Source organism: Falco punctatus (genome assembly GCF_963210335.1).
Source record: "Falco punctatus genome assembly, chromosome: 2".
Lineage (NCBI taxonomy): Eukaryota > Metazoa > Chordata > Aves > Falconiformes > Falconidae > Falco > Falco punctatus.
The window spans coordinates 32,932,097-32,955,941 of record NC_137581.1 but is presented as its reverse complement, the minus strand read 5'-3'; the positions used below and the strand labels follow the sequence as shown (position 1 = coordinate 32,955,941).

At 41.1% G+C, this 23,845-nt stretch overlaps 1 protein-coding gene across 4 annotated transcripts in view; it reads right to left on the bottom strand.

Moving 5' to 3' along the window:
- ENOX1 (ecto-NOX disulfide-thiol exchanger 1) overlaps window positions 1–23,801 on the bottom strand; it is a 392,145-nt gene extending 368,344 nt beyond the window's left edge. For all 4 annotated transcript variants that reach the window (XM_080376795.1, XM_080376801.1, XM_080376802.1 and 1 more), the window contains exon 1: window positions 949–23,801. The gene's annotated coding sequence lies outside the window, so the exon portion shown is untranslated. The remainder of the gene's footprint in view (window positions 1–948) is intronic.
- Window positions 23,802–23,845: the final 44 nt, after the last annotated feature.

Genomic DNA, 23,845 nt, shown 5'->3' with positions numbered 1-23,845 from the left:
CAGACAACAAGGTACTTCCAGCGATTAAATCAAAGCAACGAGAGATGGACACGACCCACAACCAATCCCACACCTCGCCAGGGCAGGACACGGCTATTCCCTCAGCTGGTAACCCACTACAATAACATTGCTGGGTACCAAACGGTGCCCAGCGGCTCCCGCGTCCCTCACCGGTCGCACACCGAGATCCTGTCACCTACAGTTTCGCTGAAACCTGTTTTTAAGCAGTCACTCAAGGAACGGAGAGAAAAGAGGAGGAGAGGGGTGGGATAGTCACCTCTCGAGCTGTCACCAAAAACTGTTCTTGCAAACTGCAGGGGAGCTGCGGGGTACCTCGCAGCGGCAGCTACCTAAGTCTCGGGGGGAGAGCAGCGCTCGCGAATGGGAAGGACCCGGGGGTCCGACCGCGGCTGCCCTGGGTGCGCTGCCCGCCCGCCCACGCCCACGCCTGTGCCCCGGTAGGCTGCCCGGCGCGGCGGGGCTCTCCTCGGCGGGGGCAGAGCTGGCGCGGGAGCCCCCCCGTCCTCCCCGCCGCTGCAGCGGCAACTGCAATTAAAAAAAAAAAAAAAAAACGGGGGTGGTGGTGGTGTCAAAATAAATAAATAAATAGCCCGCTAGCAGAAATACCAAACCCTGAGCATACAGATCCCCAACAACAACAAAAACCAGGCGCCCAGGAAAGCAAACTTTCTGACTCACCGGGGAGCCAGTGCCCGGGGGGGGCGGCGGGCAGAGGCGGGGGCGGCGCACGGCCCCGCGGCGCCGGGGGAGCAGAGCCGGAGCCGGGCGAGGTGGGCGCCGCCGGCGGGGCTGGGGCAGCGCGTCTCGCCCTGCTCCCACCGCCCTCCCCTCCCTCCCGGCCCGCCGAGTTCCTCCGCAGCGCCTCTCCGGCCTCCCCCGCCGGGAGCCGCCCGAGGCGGGCTGCCGCCGCGGGACCGCCGTACCTACCGGCTGCCGGTGCGCGGCCGCGGAGCAGCGGGAGCCGCCGCCGCCCCCCTTCGGTGGCTGCCGGGTCCGGCGGCGCTGCAGCAGGCGGAGGACGCCCCGCGGCGGCGGGGAGCGCGGGGCCGGCGGCGCGGGATGCCGGAGAGGCGGCGGCCGCCGATGCACAGGCAGCGCGGTGCCTCCGTCTGTGTGTCTGTGCGTGTGCGTGTGTGTGTGCCGGGGAGGGATGCTGCAAGGGACCGAGGGAAAATTCTCCCCTCCTAGCAAAGCCGCCGACAAATGGCAAGGCAGGTGTGCAGGGAAGGCACAGCTCCCGGAGGACGGGGAGGAGAAGGAGGAAGAGGAGGAAGGGGGAGAGGGGCGGTGAGGAGGGCGGGGAGCGCGCAGCCCGGCGGCGGGAGCTGTCGCGGGGCGTCACGGCGTCCCGGGGGCAGCGGCCCCGCCGAGGAGGTCCCGGCTACGGCCCCCGGGGCGGGTGCTGCGGCCGCCAGGAGCGGGGTGCAGCCCCGCCGCCGCAGCTGCCGGCGGGGAGCGCGCCCTGCTCCGCTTGCGGGTGGCAGTCGGCGGCGGGCAGCGGGGAGGGGGCCCTGCAGAGCGGCCGGGGCGGGAGCGGGGGACGCCCTTGGGGCCGGGAGCGCCCCAGACACCCCCGGCAGCGCTGCCGCAAGCTTACCCCGAGCCCCCCCCGCAAACACACCCGGCCGCTGTTCACAGCGTTCTGTGCAGCTTTGGGAGCTACACCCGCCCGATGGGACCAGAGCTTTCTCTGGAAAGCCAGCCGTAAGAAGTAGTTGCATGTCTTCTCTACAGAGGCTCCCAGTTCACCGTGGCTTGAAACCAGCACACCTCAGGGGAAACCCTTGCTACAGGGTCTGGGCTTATTCATCTCCTTGGCAGGACACAACCCTCAGATGTGGCAAGAGCACCTGACCACACCTTTCATCTGCACAGCCATGGGGCAGGTGTCCAAGGACAGTTCTTCCCAGGTCTAGGCGCTGGGCCCAGGGGGGCTGGTGGCAACAAGTGCTTCCCCAAAGCCAAGCGCTGCTCCTAGAGATGCCACTGAACCCCTTGCCTGAGCGAGAGCTAACAAAGGCTTTTGTGGCTGCATCCCGGCTCCCGTGGCAGCAGCTTGCTGAACTCTTCCCACTGTTTGAATGGGAAAAGCCTGTTCTTCTCCTGGCCTGAATTACCATGCAGGGCTGCTGTGAGTGGTCCCTTTCCTCTGTGGAGATGGTTGTGATTTAGTGCTGGAGGAAGCCTTTGTATGCCCATTTATAATACGTTTCGGCACACTTCTAGGTGATGATTAGTTGGCAAGTGAAAAGTGGCTGCGGCTGAAAGGTGGAAACTAACATCAGATATTAAATATTGCACACGGCAGGTATGATTTCTAGTCGTAGGAAGAAAATCTGATAGAAAAATCTCCTGCCCCTCTTTTTTTCACAGTACTTCTTTTACCAAAGCGGTACTGAATTACATCCACAGGTATTGGGCTAATTATATATGCTCACCAGCCCATCGGTTTAGGTTTACCAGCAAGCACACTTATGCAACAGAAGCGATTTCCACACCACTGGGCTCATCTGATTTAAACAATACTGGCTTGTGTTGCCTCTGTGTGTAGGGGTTTTTTCCCTTGGCTGGCAGGGTTGGTGTCACAGCTTCAGTATGAGAAGTGACAACAAACAATAGTGACACAAATTATACTGAGCAACACAGGGACACACGTGGAGGACGTAACACAGAAATTAATGCACTGGTTTAGGTAAGTGTTAATGACCTCCGCTGAGAAGCAGGACCCACTCTTGACCCATCCATGCAGATGTGGATTACTTATTTCCTGACTGGTTCTTGCAGTGCTTTTTAGTGGCCATACAGATAGCAGAATAAAAGAAAACTTGCTGGAGGCATTTCTCTTAAATGTAGCCCTGATGAAAGTAAGACATAATTATAACTTGGGCATCCACATCTTTTCAGTCTTTCAAAGTCCAGGCCCGAAGCACATTCATTCCTAAGAAAGTACCTTTTAAAAAGTACGCAGAAAACTTGTGGTGAGGTTCATGCACAACTCATGCTTCACCTGTAGTGTAAATTAGCTTGAGAAATCAAGGACTAATTAAAAAAATCCCATAAACTCCAGTGAATGTATTTCTCAAGTTTGTTGCCTTTATCTGTGTTAAATTTGGTGCTTCATCTCTTTAAGCTAACACTGAATACAATTGTACTTAGAAACACACACACACATGCGTACGACAACACACCACAGTTTAAACACACTGCTCTTGACTGTTGCATAACCATTGGTTGATATAAAACAGAGGTGAAAGAAAGTATCTCTGCCAGCGTTGGGCTCGTTTAATGTAACTGACTGAACTGTGCATACACTTGGTAAGGTTATTTCAGTATGGCAATTTAGGGTTGTCCCCTCCTCCCCTGGACAAGTGCGTGCATACAAACACATGTGCACAAAACTGCAGAAGAAGGTGTTACCTTCGTTGCATGATTTTCACTAACACTTTCAGAATTTATTTGCTATTTGTAGGTCGGTACAGCTCCTGGTTCCAGCCAAGACCTCACTTTGTTATGTTCTGAATAGCTCTTGGGAAGTTGCTGGCTTGACCCTGAAGACTTTACAGTCTAATTTTTTAATAACTGAAGGATTATTTTTTTTAATTTAAAAAAGGACTCATTTTAGCTGTCGCATAAGCATGCATTATATCCCAAGGCTTCAATCGGAGCTGCACAGACATATCTGAGAGCACAATTAGGCCCTCTGGACCCTTTAAAGCTTCAAAAATAGTCAGTGTAATTCCTTATTCTGTGGATTCCTGCAAGCTTTACAGAGTATTTTTGAAAGCTGTAAATTCCTATTTATCCACTAAGAGGCTCACAGGCAATCTTCCCCTAATGGAAATAGAACCATAAAGCCAAAACATTAATATACACAATATGATACATTACACAGGGCTAGACTCGTTGGAGCCAACAAGAGGGCACAGCAGCCCTGCCACTACAAAGCAGAGCCAAGAAGGTTTGCTCCACTTACTCAGCTTCCTGCACACGGGTTTCACTATCTGATTTATATTAGCACTGTACAGTTCTCTCTCTAAAAAAAAAAAAAAAAAAAAAAACACACAAAAACCATCTGAACCTTTGAATCCCTCATCTGTACTGGCTGGCAGCCGGTGCTGGCGAATCAGAGGGCACAGTTTGGTCTAAATACGAGACAGCTATTCTTCAATACTGCGCTGTTAATATGCAAATCTCAGTCCTCTGTCAACTGTAATCTCCTGCCTCTGATTGGCTTCAGTGATGAAAAAAATTCAGGTTATTCGTTAGCAGGCAAAATACGCTCTTCAGGTTCCTCCTTAAGAAGAAGCATTATAAAGCCTGGAGAACATACGTGCTAAAGACAAACAACAACAAAGCAAGCAAAAAAAAAGCCAAGAAAATGTGATTATAAATGTGATAAATGGGGAAATTGTGCATTTAAAAATCCTCCTGATACCCTTTCTTCTTCCTGGCTTTCTCCTGGGAGTTTTGCCAGTGACTGCAGATGGGCCATTTTTGTTCATTTCTCTTTCAACCTTTGCCTTCTACGTACAATAGTGTGCTCAAGCTCACAGCAGAAAACTTGAGTTTGTACTGAGAATGTCATGTCTGTACTGGAAGACATGCATGGTCTGTCTCCATGGGTCAGCTTTACTGGCCTGCAAACAGAATGCCAGGAAGAAACATATCAATATTTATTGATAAATATCCTGATATCAAAAAGGTGGATGGAGCAGTTGAGCAAGAAGCAATCTGTAGTTCAACTCTTTAAAAGCCATTGCAAAAAAACACCACCAATATCAGCATCAATATTGGTGTGCTCTTCACAGAAGGCCAGATTTGGCTAACAACTGAACTTAGCAGGATGTTTTCTGCATGACATGAGCCAATGGGAACGCTCATGCCAACTCAAGTGTTGAGACAAACATTTCATTTTTCATCAAAGTCCAACATGTCATACAAGAGTAAATTGTGTTCTCCATTACATGGTATAAAAATTAAATACTTCTGTCAACTCTGGCAGTGTTAAATTCTGAGGAATCTTCACAGAGCTGGGTTGGGCTTGAGGATCTCCAAAGTAGATGTGCAGCCACACTGTTTTCTCTCTTTGGCTTTATTTTGTAAATTTTCCTTCATTCTTGCAGTTCACCTTTCCTGAAACATAGCACCTGACAAACTGCATTGTCTTCACTCCTGTACTGATGCAGCCAGCTCTCCTGCTTCCTTCTCTGAAGTGCCAGATGAGATCAAGCTGGTAATTTCTTAGATCTATGTATCCAGGCTGAAATCATGGTTCCAGTGAAATCAGTATTAATTTTATTATTAGTTTTGTCACAACTGTGATTTTGCTTCTTGGGATTGGCAGCAGTGGTTTTGGAGGACTGGACATAGGCTGTAATTTCCAGATAAGACGAAGGCAGCCAAGTACTGTTAGTATACGGTGAGTGACCCTTCTCTTTCCTCAGCCTTTCTGCTCAGGGGGACCTAGATTAGTTTGGGTGGGTGGACAACCCCTCTAAAAAGAAGTAGAGGTCTCAGAAGTAAGGTAATCTTGCCTGTGTTTCCTACAAAGCATGTAAGGCAGCTCCGTGTACAAATTGCTAAACAAAGGGTGAAGCACCTGTGAGGAACCTGCAGGAAGAGTGTGATAGGGTTACCTGACTGCAAGTCCTTGGACACCTTGGAAGGATGGAGGGCTGAGCTCAGAGGGCACTTCACACAGGGCTTTTGATTAACTTGACACAAAATGAGAAGATGTAAAAAACATAGCTATGTCTCAGAGCTGTTTTCCTTTTCTGTCTCATGCATTTCAGATACAAAGATAATGGGAACAGCACAAACAGAAATGCAGGCGGATATCTGAAACTAAAGGTTAGAAGGAAAAGATTTTGACAAGAACCACATAGGCTTCCCACAGCAAAAGTCAAACACTGACCTCCACACAAATTAATACCACTTCAGCTACTATAAAGGAACTTTAATATTTCAGTTTCAGCAAAAAGCCTGAAAAACACATTATGCAATCCATTTATTCTGTTGTGTTTTTTACCTCAAGTGAGACGGCCGTCTCTTTCAAATATATATAAGGATTATTATTTAATAAATAATAATAAAGCTAGGTAGCAATTAACTCTTAAATGTCTTCTCCCTGGTCTGCTCTAGAGAAAAAAAGAAAAAATGTCCACATGCTTCAGCAGCCAGAGCGCCAAGTATATCCAACCAGATAATTGACACAACCGTTGAGCCAGCACAGTGTTAACTCTGTTTTAAGCTTCTTCAAATCATCTAGCTTTAGAAACCATGTAACTTAATTGGATTGCTACAGACCTGACAGCTCCCTGTGTACTATGGGCTAACGGATTGCATCATTACTGTATGATTGGATACATAAGCTAATGCTGTCACTCTCGAGAACTGTCATCAGCCCTGAAGCTCATCTTTCATCTTCCAATCACCATCAGAAAATGAGAACAACTGCGTTTCCCCCCCTAAATCTGAGAAATAAAATTTGGGAGAATTTAAAACCATCATGTTTTGGAAGTGGAAGACTTGGGCCAGACCTCGCATCTTTGGTCACATAGGTAATTCTCCTTCATGCAGCCAGTTCCACTGAAACTCCAGCTTTTTTTCAGACTCATCAAAATACTCACTCTACTTAGATGAGGAAAAGACTGCTGAACGAGATCTTTATAATCCCAAAGGAGAAAATATAAAGACAGTTTACAAGGCAACACTATGTATGCTCAGTAAACACAGATAGATGGTGTGGGTAATACAAGCTAAACACCAGACTGACAAATTCTAAAATGCAGTTGCAGTTTCCACCTTAATGAAGCAAAAGCTAACAATATTTGTAAGCTGGATATGTCCCCAAGGCACGAGTGACAGGCAGGTGCCAAATCATCATCAAAAGTCTGTGAGAATTATACCTCTCTGCCATATGAGTCAGCACACACCTCCCTGGCTTCAGAGATCTTTTGAAAGAGAGGATTGGTGTTTTGGCCTTTATGCTGTCTTTTTGCTGCTGATCCTGAACGCCCACTATACTTTATCACTGTTCTGCTAATGCATAACACAAGTTTCATTTTTATTTAGAAGTCACCCAAAGCTAGCAGAAAACCTTGTTCTTAACTCTTACGTGGGCAATCCAGATATTATTGCCCCATTTTGGCACAGAGGGAGGCACACTGAAAGCACAGTTGCTCAATCTTTCTCATGTTAAAGTCAATAAATGCTGACTTAATCTGATACTAATTGTTTTGTAGAAAAATGTCTGTTTTTCCAGCAACACAACTGGCAACTGGCAATTTTCAAAACAGTTAAAAGTAAAAATCCTGGAAGAACCTATTCCAGTAGGTTCGTTCCAATTTTTTTTTTTTTTTTTTTTTTGGGGGGGTGGATGTGTGTCTATTATTTTAAACCAATAATGACAGCTATACAGAAAATGAGGTAAAAAATTACCATTTCAAGCCACTCTTCTCTAAAGGCACTATCACTATTTTTTTCCAGCAACTGCCCCTCTTCTTTTTGCCTTAGGGGATGAGTAGTCCTTGTGCAAACCTATCAGATAGATAGGCTGTTAAAGGATTATTTTTCCCAAGCTGTACCATTCTATAAGTCAAAGACTCAGCCTGACCTACCTTGCTTGTGAAGATCTTCCTGACTAAGACTACAAAATCCTTCCACTGTTCTTTGTCATAACCACATCACTATGTAAAATTTTCACAAACCATTAACTGTCTATATAGTCCATGCATACTTGCCATGCATACTTTCATCAAGTAATCCTTCATTCAACCAACTGTCACCCCCGACATTGCACTTTGATGTTGTAAATAGTCTAGAATTTTACTAGGAGGAAAGATGCTGATTTTGTTTCCTTAGTTCAGCAAAGACTAAAATGCAGCCACATCTGGGGTGGCTCTTCAGCAATACACAGCAGTGCTATATAATATGATGATCAGGAATGGAAAATAAAGACTAATGTATTCAGCTGAAACAGCAACTGAAATTTCCATAGGCAGAATATAATTACCTGAGCTGGCATTCTGCCAGGACACTGGGGTTAACATTATTACTCCTACAATACTCCTATTTATGGGCAATATGGAAAAAAAAGTAACAACAGGATTTTTAATTGAACCAGTGTGAACCCAACTACAGTAGGTTGCAGTCCAATTAAAATTGACAGCCCAGTGAAGCAGATACACATAACACACAGATAAATATAGAAAATCCAAGTTGTTCTCTTTTTCTTTGTCTTCTCTTGGTGGTGGTTTTTTTTTTTTTTCTGCTGGATAGTTCATTTCATTTTCTAAATCTTTTGATGCCAGGAAAGTATCATTGACTGGAAACACTTACTAGCTTTTTGCAGACAGTTTTCATAACTTAAAATAAAGATGGAAAAATATATCCTGTTAAAATGTTTCAGCATTGCATTTCTTTCCTTTTCTACAGCACACAGTATTAAAATTACATTGGCTGTGCAGCAGGAGATTAGGAAGAGCAACTGCTTTTAACCTTTAGCAGTAAATGATGCTGAAGTCACTAAATCTGTCTTTGAATCACACACAATATGCACTACCAATAGGAAACTAGTAGCTAACCTACAAGCAAGCAGTCTGATCCCCTACCAAAAATGATGCAGAGGCTAAATCCTGAAAGGCAAAACGACTGTCTTTTCTCTCTTTTTTTTTTTTCTTTTGGGAAAAATGCTTGAAATGGCATAAAATATATTACACTGTTTACTCCTGCTTCTGTAGTCTTCGTTCACATGAGTAGCACATGAGTAAAACACGTAGAACCATGCAAGCACCCACTGAGGTCAACAGGATTTCTGGGGAATTAATATTCCCCATCTGACAGAGGTGTTGCAAGGCACACTTCATTAGTGTTCTGAAGCACTCCGAGAGCCCTAGATAACAGCTGCTATATGTTGTAAGGAAATAGTACTAATCATTATTACAGAAGAGCTAAGCCATGTTTGTAGTTGACCATTGCCTGAATCTTTTCTGAAGTTATTGGGTTTGGAGATATGCCTCAAAGCAAATCTGTTATTTAATAGAATGAAGAAAGTAAAGCAGCAACAGGGTGTGTTTTAAGAGCAAAACAGAAGAAAGCTCCCCTGGGCTGTATCCTACTGACCTCTAGTTCCATTATTGTTTCTAAAATGTTTTTCCATTTCAGGCATTGCCACTGAATCCTTCCCAGGAAGCCCTGGGAAAGGATATAAAGTGAGGTCTCTACTAAGCTTGTAAGTAACATCTCTAAAAATGGAGAGTTGATTTATTTTTTCCTGACACCAGGTTTAAGGGGGAAAAACCCTCCAGGCTTTGGTTATGAATCTTCTATACGATAATAAATGGTGCCATCTACTGGCTTTCTTTTGCTCTTGATCAGTGTCAGGGTTTGATTGTACAGTATAGCTACTGCAAGTAGCATTAGAACACCAAAGAAATCAAGCCAACATGACTGTAGCTAGCACACTTCCTGACAACGGATCTTGGAATGATTTACAGGGGTTTCTGTAAAGCAAACAAGCCTAAAATGAAATATGAGTAATAGGAGAAAGAAAAATAGCAAGATGCAAGCAAGGGAGAAAAGGCAGTGTTCCAGCAGACGTGAAACTGGATGAAGGGTCGATGCTGAAGACAGATACAGCTAAGCTGAACCAGATGCAGTCATCCCATAGGACAAATCAGTGACAAGACTCCTTGGAGAGCTTCTCTGATCCCTCCCAGTTAATTCTCTGTTAGAAAAATTATAGCCAATCATGCTGGGTTTTCCCTTCCACCCACTCCACTTTCTTCTATTAAACAAAGAAGAAAATGTAAACAGCCCTGACCAAAGAAATATACAGATAAACAGAAAATTTATGGGTCAGTTTCTTTCTCAGAGCTCAGTATTTTTCCTGATTTACACCAGGAGGAAGATTTGACTCTCTGACTTATGCCTCAGAAAACTACATGAACTGTGCCATGTTCTACTCTTAGGTACACTAAGCAATCTTGGCACCTTTTCTGGGGCCAAACTGGACTCACTCAGTAAAGGAACTGCTACAGAATATTTTGTTGCTGTTGTTTCTTTTAATGTATCTGGATAATTTGCTTGAGGAAGCAAAATCAGCTGTAGAGCTGTTTTAGTCTGATTTCCTAAGAGAAAGGGACAGTGCAATCACAGCATCTAGCAAAGGGAAAGTCTCAAAAATACATAATTTTTTCAACTGCTTCACAAAAAAGCAGAGTGACTGTTAGTGCTCCTTTGGAGGAAAAAAGCATGAATGGAAGCTCTTATTAGACAACAGACAACGCCATCAGATGGAAATCCATAGGAGGGTGCTCTCCTTCATTTTGGCTTTTCATAAAGTATGTGTTTGCCATGATAGTCTTCACCTGGTAAGAAACAGATAAGCAGGACAGGATGGAAATGCAGGGTATCAGGCCTTTTTTCACTACAGATGGCACCTGCATCTTAGCAAGTCACATCTTCTTGGGCTCCAGCTTCATCTCCTATCAATGAAGGTCATGTTCATCTGTGCCTCATGGAGTGCTTTTAGACTTTAAAAAGTACAAGAGATCATGGAAACAAATGTAGATTTCTCCATGCCTGAATCAGAAGTGCAAAGAGAGTCTGCAGCTCTCATAGCAGAGTCTCATCTCCACGCTCGAACCCCAAGTTAAGATTTTACATAGCCCTCAGGAGTCTGAGTTTTGGCAGCAACCCCACACTGAGGAATTTCAGGCAATAGAACTCCATTTGGAGTTGTGCTGGAAAGGACAGGGAACACTGGAGTTGCTCTGGAAAGCCTTTCATGCAGCCCTTAAAGTGAGAGGCTTCTGGAAAGTAAAATCACACAACACAGGTTGAGAACCCTATTGCCACATGTGTAATCAGGACTTTCCAATGGGAGTAGCTGAGGGCTTATGACAATACAGTGGTATACATTTTGTGACTGGCATGCAGACCCAATCTAACAGACTCTGTTTTCACATCAATGTGTGCAAACATTTTCTTCTCACTTCATGTAGTTTACCCAGAAGTTAATGGCGTGATACCACAAACCTGAAGTCCTACAGATTTGGCATCCTGCTAGATACAGGATCAGATTTGTAGCAGGCTTTCATTAGTCTCCATTTACATTTTCCATCAGCCTCAGATTTTAACCTAATGAAGAAGATATTCAGCATATTGCTTCCTTCCACCAGGCAGGGCAGTTTCTGCTCCAGTAAGGGTGTGAAAGGATAAGAGCTCTCTTTTTGGCACCAACTCTAACCTTCTGTCTTAAATGAACCCCAACTAGTTTGTAGTGATCTCTTGAACAGCATTAAGTTTTAAGAGTCTAGCTCCTGTAAGAAAGGTGCTGACAGTATTTTCATTCTCCAGCTCCTATAAGAAGTTCTCTAAACAACGTGTAGCTTTGGAGAAATTGGCTACTGCTGCTGTGCATGAAACCCATAGCTTCCAGTTCAATTCTTGGCTCAGGAACAGGCAGGGAGCAAGCATGAGTCTAGGCAGCAGATGGGGACATTGCTAATTGGTCTGTTTTGATGCTGGGCCATTCGCTGACAGACAGCTCACACTTCCCTCTTAGCAGTGATTTGCCATGTCAAAGAGCTACAGATATGGGAATGATAACAAAGAAAGTGCAAACAGCAATCACTTCAGTACAGACAATCATTTTTCCTCAAATGTGCTAACCAAATTTGCTGCAAAACATTATGAGGCAGCTTGCACTTGGCAGACTCTTTGCAGACCAAAAGATGTGATTTGTCCTTCTGACAGCATCAAGTGGCAATGATGTTATGTGAATGCTGTCATTTCTAATGCATTTTTGCTGTTTTCTTAAAAAGCCTGGTGATCATTATACAAGAAGGAAAGCAGAATGGACTACCATATGTGCAAAAAAATATGCTGGGTGAAAACTAGCATGAGAGCAGTGGTTCATAAACAAGAGATCAGAATTCAGTAAGGGTTGTGAGTGCAACAGAAGTTTTATCACAAAAGCAGGATTCACAGCCAGAAGCAGGAATAAAAACCTGCAGTTGCAACTGGAAGATAATTCAGGAGCATTCTGGAAGCAGTGGAAAAGTTTGGGAGCTGTTCCACCAAATTGTTCCAGTTTAAAGAAAGGCAGCAGATTACAATCTTCATACTGTGTAAAACTTCAACTTTCACATTTTCTTCTCCAGAGATTACTGGCTACAAATCTTAGCGTTTTTGCAGTAACAATTTTGGGTTTGTCTCTGTAATGTCCCTGCCATATTTTACATGCTCTGGGACAGTAAATGACTGTGATTACATTGCTTTGGGGAGGAATGATATCAGAGATTCTGTCTGCCTTTCACTTTTCAGCACAGTTGCTAAGTTCCTTGTGTTTTTTAAGGATTTTTTCTGGTTTTCATTAAAATGAAACAAAATTAAACTACTACACTCATTACAGATCAGCCATTTACAATGCAGTACAACAAATAAAAAGTTTTTTGAATGGAAGGGATATAAAATGTCTTATCAAACCACCAGTGCCTAAAAAGAAGGAATTTTACTGCCCATGTGGATCTGTTTAACTATGTTGTATTGAAAAATGTCACCATCTAGAGGGCCTAGTTCTTTTCTTTCATTGTTTATAGAGCTGTGTATTTCTAAATATAGGAAACTGTAATGGGAAATGTTGGCAGAACCATCAGTGGTGTATCTCTACACAAACGGTAATTTGAAATTTAAAAGCAACTATTTTGCCTTGACTTTTCTGAATGTCACCACCTCTCTACCATTCAAATACAGGAAGAAAGACAGTTTGCTGCAGTATTTTCAACAGTAAATGACCAGAAGTTACCTAAAATAAGTGGCAAAGATAGGCTAAGTGAAATCGTGTCCTCATTTAAACCAGACACCTAGATTTTATGTGGCTAAAAGTAAGCAAGCTACACCTATGCTGTACTTTAGCTGAAAGATCCTGAAGTCCCGCTGAAGCTAATTGTGTTGATTCCTTCTGTAGCACATGGAAAAAGAGTCCTGTCCACAGTGATTCATGCTACCTATAACAGGCATCAATTTTAGCATGCGCACTGGATGTGCTTCTCAGTCCAAGAAGCCCACATGTGTAGTGTACATTAGCTAATGCTTAAATGGCCAAATATTAGACAAGACAAATTCCAACACAGCCAAATGGAACATCTCAAGTGAAGGATATCACTGCAGGGCAATTCTGCTTTCTTAGAGCAATTAATTTCACCAAAACACTTACTTGAGGAGACGATGAATCACCTTCTTAAGGTACATACCTCTCTTCCACATAGGAAATCTAGCTTATGCATTTACATGCCTGGTATGACTAAAGTTAGGCAAGAATAACCACACACAGATTCAACAAACTTTGCTTCAAGTGGTCTTCTGCCTTGCTTGTCCATTCCACTATTAAAAGTCTCTTTGCCGTGCTGGAGAGGGGGCTGATCAGTTAACATAACATGTGTGTGCAGGCTGTTGAGGGAAGTGTTTTGCAGATAAATTACTTGGAATTCCAGCACTAAAGAACTGCACTAGTGTATCTACTAAGGAACATCATTCCTGGTTGGAGTTTATTAGGTACATCTGCAAAAGTAAGAGAATTAATAGCTGTGAGACAGACCATTCACTTTCATGACTGCTAAATCCCCACTGAAAAGGTACTTTCACTTGGCTATTGATTCAAACTAACTGCCTTGTTAAACAAACATGTCCTGCACTCTGCCCTAAAGCCGATTGTCATATATGAATGAGGAAAACCTAAAGTGGACATGTATTTCACACTGGTAATTTGGACTCAATAGCCTAAATTTCCCTTTTGTTATCTCAAACAAGTATGCCTCATTTTCCATTCAGAGGAGAAAAAAAATCTCAATGAATGTATTTCCAATCAAACATTTCATCAGAATTCTCTGCTTTTGTATTGCACATTTCTAAACTTCTAATTTTAGTAGCATGTGTTCTATTAACAGATCTTCTCTTTCTCATTTATATTTGACCTTTTTATACATCATTAATTAAAGTTGTTAGCATCACAACACGTCAGCTCTTCTTGTGTTCCATTGCTTCTAAAACCAATGTTGCATTGCTGTTTTTCTTTTCAGCTGCTCTTTTCTGCTTTTATGACAGCTTTTGCATTGTTTCCCAATGTACATTATTTTCCACATTTATGTATAAAAAGCAAACATAATTATATGAAATTGTATCAGAAAATTAAAGCATTTGGGAAATACACTAATGAAAGTTCAACACTCCTTTTGTATGAGAAAATTAGCACTCTTGAAGGTCTAATAAGCATGGTTAAGAATGCCTCTGTTGCCAATAACCTAAAAAGCAGTCAAAATCCCCTGTGCAATCAGCTAGTAATATAATGTAACACTGAGGGGGAAAAAAAGGTATGTACTGAGAAAAAAAGCCCAAACACCGCAAAGCCATTCAAATGGAAGGAAAGCCACCTGCAGCTGCCTGGGCAATATGAAGGCAAAATTAGTTAGATTAAGTTTTAAAACTGACAACTAAACTACCTATAGGTGTAACTGCCAATGTATGGTTCCTTTTTCAACTCCAGGCTTATTGAAGTGAGTGGTGTTAGACTAGACAAAAGCAGCAGTAAACCAGCCACTGATCTATTGGATCCTACTTTTCAATACAGAACCAAAAAGGCTTTGAAATTCATAAGTACTACATTTCTGAAAATGGAATAAGCATGCTCTGTAGCTTCTTTTCAGGTATAAAAGCAGTCAAAACAACCAAAACATTGTGACTGCTACTGTAGAAACTGAAGTGGTGATATCGTAATGAGTTACTTTTGATTTCATACTTTGATCCCTCTTTGAGTAGTGAGGTGTTTCTTTGTGTTTTGTGAGTGATAATTGCTGCAGTGCTATGTTAAATCATTGATATACTGGTTTTCTTGAGCAGCAGGATGAATATTTGAATAATTGCAAGGAAGTTCATTAAAATGAGTATAGCTATAGAAATGAGATTTTCCAGTAATTCAGTGAGGGGTTGTGTACAGTTCTGCAAACAATCGGTTGAGAAACATTCTTTTCCTATCTAGAGGATCAAATCTTTCACAGATTCTCTCAGAAAGACCAGGAAATGACAACTGAAAGGGGCTCTTTCTTCTCCACATGCTACCATGAGAATCCTTAATGCTGGTATTCAGGATTCCAGTTCAGCCACAGAATGGGTAACTCACCAAAACTCAAATTCTGTGTGTAAAAACTGACCTCAAGTGTGTTAGAGGTGTTGGAACTACCATACACCACTGAAGACCCTGCAGAGTAACACAGAAAAAGTCAGTGTCAATGAGAAAACTCTCTTCCACTTTGGACTTTCAAGCCATTTCTTTTCTAGCACATAAGACAGCAAAATGCTGGGTCCCATGATGGTTAGATACACTCGAGCCATTAGGTCACACAGTGAAGGCGTAGCTGCAGTGTTGAATTGCAACAGGATCCAGGTGCTACTTCTCCAGCTACCATACTTACGGCCTTAAAAAATGTAAGCAGCTACTGCATCCTGTGAGAAAGCACTGGAGGTGCCATGAGGAAGAGACATTCCATGGAAAACTGAGCATCAAACAAATCTCATAGTTCAGTTCAAAGAACGAGTTTAAAAAACAGTAACCTTAGGAGATCCTTCTGATACTCCAGAGTCAACATTAGATCAGTACTTTAGAACTTTTGCACAGGTCTCTGTCACAGGAGTTAATGGGCACTGACAGTAACATAGACTGTGACTCCCCAGTGGCTGGAGGAAGATGAGGTTATGTGCTGACTGTGGAGGATTTTTCAGACTTAAGAACCTTATGTTCCACTATGGACTCTGTAGTATAAAATTAACACAGGCTTATGTACCACTCTTCTTCCTTCCTGAGTTTCTTTTACTTCCACTCATTGCAGCCTGTGTCTGTCTCCCATTTGTATTCCCCTGCTATCCTTCTCTAAGTTTATTACCTACATTTCCAACTTCATCCTAATTTTCAGTGGATGGCTCAGCATTTTTCTGGTCATTAGGTACTAATTTTAAAAGTCTAGGTTACAAAGAAGAGCCTGGAAATTCTCACTGATGCAAATATTATTGTCAACTGGTGACATAGTTCACATGACTGGAATGCTAAAGATCTTTACAGATAAAATTTGTTTAGGGGAAGAGGTGAAAGTAGTGAATGATGATGTAGTGACGGTACTACAAAGACACTGCTAGCTGGTCTGTATATCCCAATAATTCAGAAACTAATTGTCAGTGTGCTAAAACACAAAGACAAGAAGAGGATACAGAAAGTAGGAAGGAGGAGGAGTCTTTATAGACCATGAAACCGTACCAGAATTACTTCTTACAACTTGTCTGCAGTGAGAAGCAGACTACAGGGGAGCAATTGTCTTGCCATGGGAGAATTCAATTTCAGAAATGTAGCATGGAGGTCACACAACTTATTAGAGTTTCTAAAATTATTCCTTGTGATCCTTTAACACAGAAAGTATTACTGCTCTCAGCACAGGGTAACTCAATTATAGTCTCACTGCAATGGATAGAGCTGTATTAATTCCTGGCCTGGAGTTGGTGAGGGATAACCGGAGATGATAGATGGGACTTATGTCATGTAATTTTAATCATCTACCACGAGTTTAGATTGCCTGCCCTGGACTCCTGCAGGCAACAGAGGGAAATAGGCATTGCTAGAAGGCAATTCATTCCATCTATTTTAAAGCCCCAGGATGTTTCATTTCACATCATGTTAGCTATCTAAAAGGTAGATCCCATCCAGATCCCCTCCACAGTCAATGCAAAGTGATGGCACCACCAGAATGTGAATTACTAAATTCCAAACAGGTACCCAAGCCAGGCACGGTGAACCCCCTGCATAGTAGTTGATGCTACGAAATGGCTAATTTCTCATGGATGATGAAAACTGTGAGTGAAGTTGGCTGGGAAGAAGCAGATAGAAAAAAGCAAACGAAAAATGGGAGTTCCATGACAGAAACTAAAAAGATGTTTAAAAAGCAAAGCGTACCCCACCCAGGAAGAGGAAATCTTCAGCGAAAAGCCTACTCTGGCAGGTGAAAATACCTGTTAGAACCAGCCTCCCACTGCTCCCCAGTGTAACATATGGAAAACATGACACAATGCAATATATAAATGAGAAACTTACAGCCCAGGAAATCAATAGGGAAGGCTAGAGAAATACAAAGGAAAATATGTGGCCAGCAATAAAACAATAATGGGGGGAAAAAATTAATCAGGCGTTTCCTAATAACGCTGTTGTGGCTGTGACGGCTTAAGGATATAGGGCTTGGATACATCTTACCTAACATTAGACATCAGAATAGTTATTTACATCTGAGCTAGTGATCCTTCACTCCTTTTACAGTCAATTGAGCAAAACAAGACTTTTTAGGGCACAATTTCTGTCATCTTAACGCAACTATATAAAACAGTTCAGATGAAACATCCCCTAGAAGTGGGGTTTTTTTCCTCCATGTCTGTAAAGGAAGAACCAATAGATCTAACTGGGGAAAAACTTGAGATACACCCAAGCTCTCCACTGCCAAAATGCTTGCTTGTTTTTCCAGATGCAGCAGTTAGTCTAACACAAATGCATTAGTAATTAAAGAAGTCTTAGCAACAGTATGAACTCATAATTTGAGAGATGGCAATAATTTTAGCAGAGATGCATGAAGGGTAGATAGTGTATTTGTACTGCAGTTGTTTGCAGTTGCAAGAGTTAGAATACTCAGCATCTCCTTTTCATCCTGCCTCTTTAGAAATAAACTAGCATTTAGTATTCACCATGTTCTGTAGAAATATTAACTAGTCTTATGATAAGTATTGATCTTCGTATCGAAACAAGTATGAAAGGTGCCTTTACCATGTAAAAAGGTATTTCACCACTAGAGGGAACTATTAGACTTTATTGTCAGTGGGGGAAAAAAACTGCATTTCAAACTGTCGGTGCTGGTTCCACCGCAGGAGTCTTCATTACTTTGTTGAAAACACTGCAAGTGATATATTACGTTAACGAACATAATGTGTAGATGATAGAAAAACATTGAAGCTTATGTGGCATTTAGTCAATGAGTATTGAATATATGGTATACAACATTCAGAATGAGAGACTAAGAAGCTTGCTGCTCTTGGAAAGATTTAGAGAGAATTTTACTGAATTATGTAAAATTAGACTATGTTAAATTAAAAAGCTGCTGCAAAATGTAGAAACACTCATGTAATTTTCTGACAGGAGAAATCTCCATTCAATACAGAGCACTGTCCTCTGCTCATTATTGTAGCAACTATTTTCAAGCAGATTTATATTTAGTGACATGATAAAGCTGTCTCCTCTGTCTGCTTTCATCCAGATAGGGAATGTGCAGTACAATTATCTTTATATTTGGGGGTAGGGAGGGTAGAGATTTTGTTTGTTTATCTTGCTTTGTCCTTTGTAGTTTGTGGTTTATTTTTTTCTTTGTTTTGTTAGGTCACTACATGTTGCTTCCTCTAAATGCTTTTAAAAGCCAAATGAAAGAATTGAGTGTGGTACTTTAAGCAGGCTGTGAATTTTTTTGCTTCATCCATGTTTCTGAGGTAGTTCATTGCAACGTCCTAACCTTGCCCCTGAAGAAGTGTTCGCCTCTTGCGAAGTAGACTGCTAAAAGAAAAATATTTCAGTACTGCTTGGAATTCCTAAAGAAGTCACTGCATCGACATGACTCAGAGATACATGCTGCAGCTGCATTTTAACAAAGGATCTAATAATCACTTTGATAATGATATAGTCATGCATTTCAGAAAACTGGGTTAGAGTTCTGAAAGTCTGGGGGGGCGGTTCACCCTCAGAAGCATGACATACCATTGATGCAGTGTGGCCACAATTTCTTCTTTCTCTGAAGCGTCTTGTATGAACCATAGTAGAATGGGATGCATTGCTTACTGTCACACTCATACACACAATTCTCTGCAAGAGACTCTCCTGAGAGCCAAAGCAAACACTGCAACAGAGGCAAAGCAGCTCAACACTGATGTTTGTTCCCAATCCACCTTCCCTCTTCTGTTGTGTACCACATGAATCCCCGATGAGAGATGAGAACAAAGATCTTAGCAGGTAAGGTTGTATTGTCTGACACATTCCTCTGCTTCAGCATCTGAGGTTATTGGATCACATGAAAGGGTTTCATGTGGGGTGTCAGCTTAAAGGATGGGGAGATCCTTCCCTTTACCACACATCAGTACCTTTGCTGCATCGCATGATGTGATCCAATGGCTGCATTGTTCCCCCGTGGAGTGTGGAGTTCACCCAACAGGAAAAATACATTTACACTATATTGTTGGAACAAATCCAGTTTCCTGTGCTTCAAACTTTTTCTAAGCAGTGCATAGAACTCATTAGTTGGTTAGCTTGTTTGTTTCTCTTGCTTTGCCCTTTGTAGTTTGTGGTTGTTGCTAAGTTTTTCCACACTCTTATTTATTTATATGTCCATGGCTGCTTTTAGCTTTGAGAGTGGGTAGTCACTTATCTTCCTGTTGCCTGCAGAGCGCCAAAGCCAGAAGTTCTTCCTTCCCTTAGTCCCACACCCATCCTCAGAAATGACTGATAGGGGTTTGGCAGCACGCTTCTCCACCGGAAGCTGGGAAAGCCTCGTGTATTAAGAATGCAGAGCGCATTCACTGAGTTATTCCCCAGAATTCATAAATCATTCTGCTACTGTCTGTGCCTGCTTGCTAAGAGGAAAAAAAAAAAACAACCCTGAGATCAACCTACTACTGTTCAACATATTACCAAGAAAAAAACAGCCTCAGTAAGTTGCCAGGATTTGTTTGAAGTAGGCAATTTTATGAAAAGCTACATAAATTTGTTTTTCCATATGTTGTACAGGATGCTGATAGTTTAGAGAAGGCAGTAATTTATATTTCCTTGTTTCAGTTGAGTTTTTGCCCAGATGAGGTTTTCTCCCAATTAACTGAAATTCACTAGTAAAATACTAATTTTTATTTTCTTTTATTTATTATCTGTTAAATACTGAATGTTAAATTCGAAATTATGCACCTGGGAAAATATGTAAGTACTGTATGATACAAAGTTCTGTTCATCAGAAGTGTGCAAAATATATTTGATCCTGTAAAATGTGGTGTTTAGCACATGAAACAACTGACTACAGATTTCAGGTGTACCCACTCACTCAGTACCTAAACTTCCATAAGTTCTGTGGGGACTGAAGACAACCAAAGCTTCAAAGATTAGCTTTGATCTAATCCAATCAACTCAAGTGTCAAGGCAGTTGAGTTAAACACATAAATAGTATATTTATGTGGCATGAGACATTATAATTGTGGCATTTAGCTAGGACAGTGATGCCAGATGACAATAACAGTCAGAGTCTGTATCTTACAACAAATCATTTCAGAGATGGAACAGACTTTTTGCAACATGGTGGACTTCATAGTAAACAACATTTGTATTAGAGTTCATACTCTATATAGTCAGTAAAGCATAAGTTAAATAGATTAAGGACTAGCTAACACATTTCCACAGATAATTTTTAAAGAAACTCCAACATATGAAGGGGGTATTCATAGTAAAATTCCACAGGTGTCGGTATTATGACCAACACTAGTATTTTTCTTTTTATGGAATTTAAGATAAATTTAGTTCTCGCATAACTTCTTAATTAAATGAGAGCACAACAGTTATACATAGCACAGGCATATACTAAATACTTGAATCTGAATTATAGCTACATTTTGTGGCAGGAAAGCTGAGAAACTCAGGTGTACTTTGATTTCCAAAGCTCCCACTATTCATATGGGGATACAGCTAAACCATGCAACAGTTGCTTTCTGGCCTGCACAGCTGAATTTATTCTTGTGAAAACCAGGATGTGAATTGGAGAGAACCACAACTGGTCAGGGCTCTTTTTGATATGGAGTTCAGCTATTACCAGATGTAGGGGAATGTAGTTACCAGAGGACTTGAGACACAATTGAGATAAGCTTAGTCCATTTAAATATGTATATTGAAAAAGCAAGTTTTACACTGAGGAAAAAAGAGAAATACAACTTTGATAGCTGAGATGCCTTGAAGGGGTCAAGGGCCCCAGCGGGCAAGAACATAAGCTCTCTTGCAAAGTACAGGGCAAAAAGGAGTATTAGACAACTTAGGCCTTGGATGATAGGAAGGCCTCTGTGTAGCAAAAGGGAACATCTCCTCTGCATGTTATATAGCACTAACAGGAGTATTACGTACAGCTCCTGTATTCATCCTCCTTAAAATATATTAAACCATTTCAAAACATGTACAAAAGAACCATAAAAGTAATATGAGATGCTGCAGTTTACTGAGTTTTATGAAAAGGAACAATGAAAATACAGGCCCAAGGTATTTACTCGGTATGAGTGATTCATGCTGTACATGCATTAATGCATAGAAACTGCCCCAATATCCAGAGAAGTAATAATGAACATCTTCATTGGTCAAAAAGAAAACTAAAAGTGTGATATTTTTGTTACATGAGAAGGTTTGGATTGTATGCTAGAGCTGTTTTCAACTGGTAATAAAGTGCAAGGTTTAACTGTGATCCTATTACTTTGACACTTACTACTATATTTAATTTGCTTGAAGTGCTTTTTGTACCTGATACCATATCTTGATGCAATGGTTGTTCTGGTTCAGAAATAATTAAAAACTAAATGTGAAAACAACACAATATCAGTGGTTAAAGGCACATTTAAGGACATGCAGTCTTAATACCCTGCAAATTTTGGATATTGTACCAATTTTGGGGGGATACATTAAGCTAAAGCTCTTGGTCAGATCTGGAAGTCAGTAACTTTGGAAGGCTGAATCTATTTAATTCAGAAAGAAGACAGAGCATACATATTTTTATGGAAAGAAACTACCTGATATAAAGTACACTTATTTCACCATATGACTGAATAAACTGAAATTAGATATTATGCAAAGCAGAAGAACAGTTAATCACTAAAACTCCTAGTAACACAGTAAACTCCAAGTCTGGAACCCTTTCTAGAGACAATACACATACAACAAATGTAAGATGTTTTGCTGTGTGTAGGGTTAAACAGTTGTAATGTTACAGTAATGTACTACACACTCGATAAGACTCAATGTTACTGCTTTCTGGACTCATGTCCAGCAATGAATGTGTGAGTCACATCAGAACAAAGCAGTTAAGATTAGGCATTAGATTTAAGATGTCCTCCTTTGCCTTCTTTTAGAATAAATTAGGTTAGCAAAGTTTTAACCCAGCAATTTGTATTAATATATTATATATATATATATATATATAATATTTGTATATAATATATTATTGTATTAATATATGTATTAAACCCAGCAAAAAAAATTATTTGTATCACATTACTTTTCCTATAGCATAGGATACTGAGGTTCTACTCTCTACATTATTGCTTTAATGCAAGTAGTCTGGTTGACAACATTGCAAGGGAAAAAGACAAAGCCAAACAAACTTGAATCTAACGACATTGAGAGAGCCTTCATGAGTCAGCATATTGCTTAAAATAACTTTATATTAAGTGAAATAACATATTAAGGGAAAAGTAAATATACATGAATATATGAATGTTCTAACACAAGTAATAATAGTATTGCATTTTAAACTTTTGCTTTTCTAAGCTAACAATATGTAGGCAGTTTAACATTTTCCACAATAAATACTCAATTTGTTTAAATCTTCATTTTATATTCAGGAGTAAAGATAAATATAAATTATTCAAGACAGCACCTTACATAAAAAGCTACTACCATAGAACAGATAAATGTTATACGTTATGTCCAGTCAGAATTATTACCTTAAGTGTAAGATTAGAGAAAGTACTGTAAATTCCTCAAATGCCAAGCACATAATAAAAAGAAGGCAAAGAAAAATGTCTACTCTTCACTACTATTTTAACAAGAATTTTTAATAGGCCATCATTTATATTAAGAATCATCTTACTGAGCATTAAGCACATAGATGTTAGATGGCCAGTACCAGCTAGTTAAGATCCTCTACACAGTAAGTTCCTCTAAAACCAATCATCTGTAATGCATTTGTATTTCTGGAGAGTGAGTTGTTCCATTTTAAAAGCTGTCCAGATGTAGTACTCACTTTACCTACTCATTCCTCTTTGCTAAGACATATTAGACCAGCTGAAGTCAGATTATTTGAAGCCCAGTTCTGAGTGAACTAGTTCCTAAGCATTTTATAGCTGGACTGCCTATGTCTTCCTCGTCCCCCATGCTAGGACATACTGGTGGATATAGGGCAAACAGGCTGCAACATCATCTATATGAACTTCCCACACAGCAAAATACAGGCTATCGAAGCTTTCAGAGTTCCTTAGTAGGTTGCAATAATAACAGATGTGGATAAAAGATCTGGAGTTTTGGTATCTCAAGCATGCAAACATACACTGATACTAATTTCTCTGTAGGAAAAACAATGTAGATCTCAATCTTCAGAGATCTAATCAAATAAAAAGGAACTCCTTAAATTGTATTTGGTTGACTTCAAATGACTTTTTAGATAAAATCTGCCACATACTTTGAAAACACCTGGGACTGTTAATACGTTTCTTCCCAAACAGCCTCTGGCCACAGTTTAAAAAAGCAAAAGTTATTCCAAAGCATTACAGATCAAGCACAGCCTAGTTCAGGCCACAGAATGAAAGGGAGAAAAACTTTAAAAAGAAAAGAAATCACTGAGCCCTGGCCCAGCTATTGGGCTATTTACTAAAAGAGCTCCTCTGTCTGGAAAAGATTACCTACATTGTAGCTTTGTTAGGTTAGTTTTACATGCTACTTTGTAACTCCAGTACTCCAAGA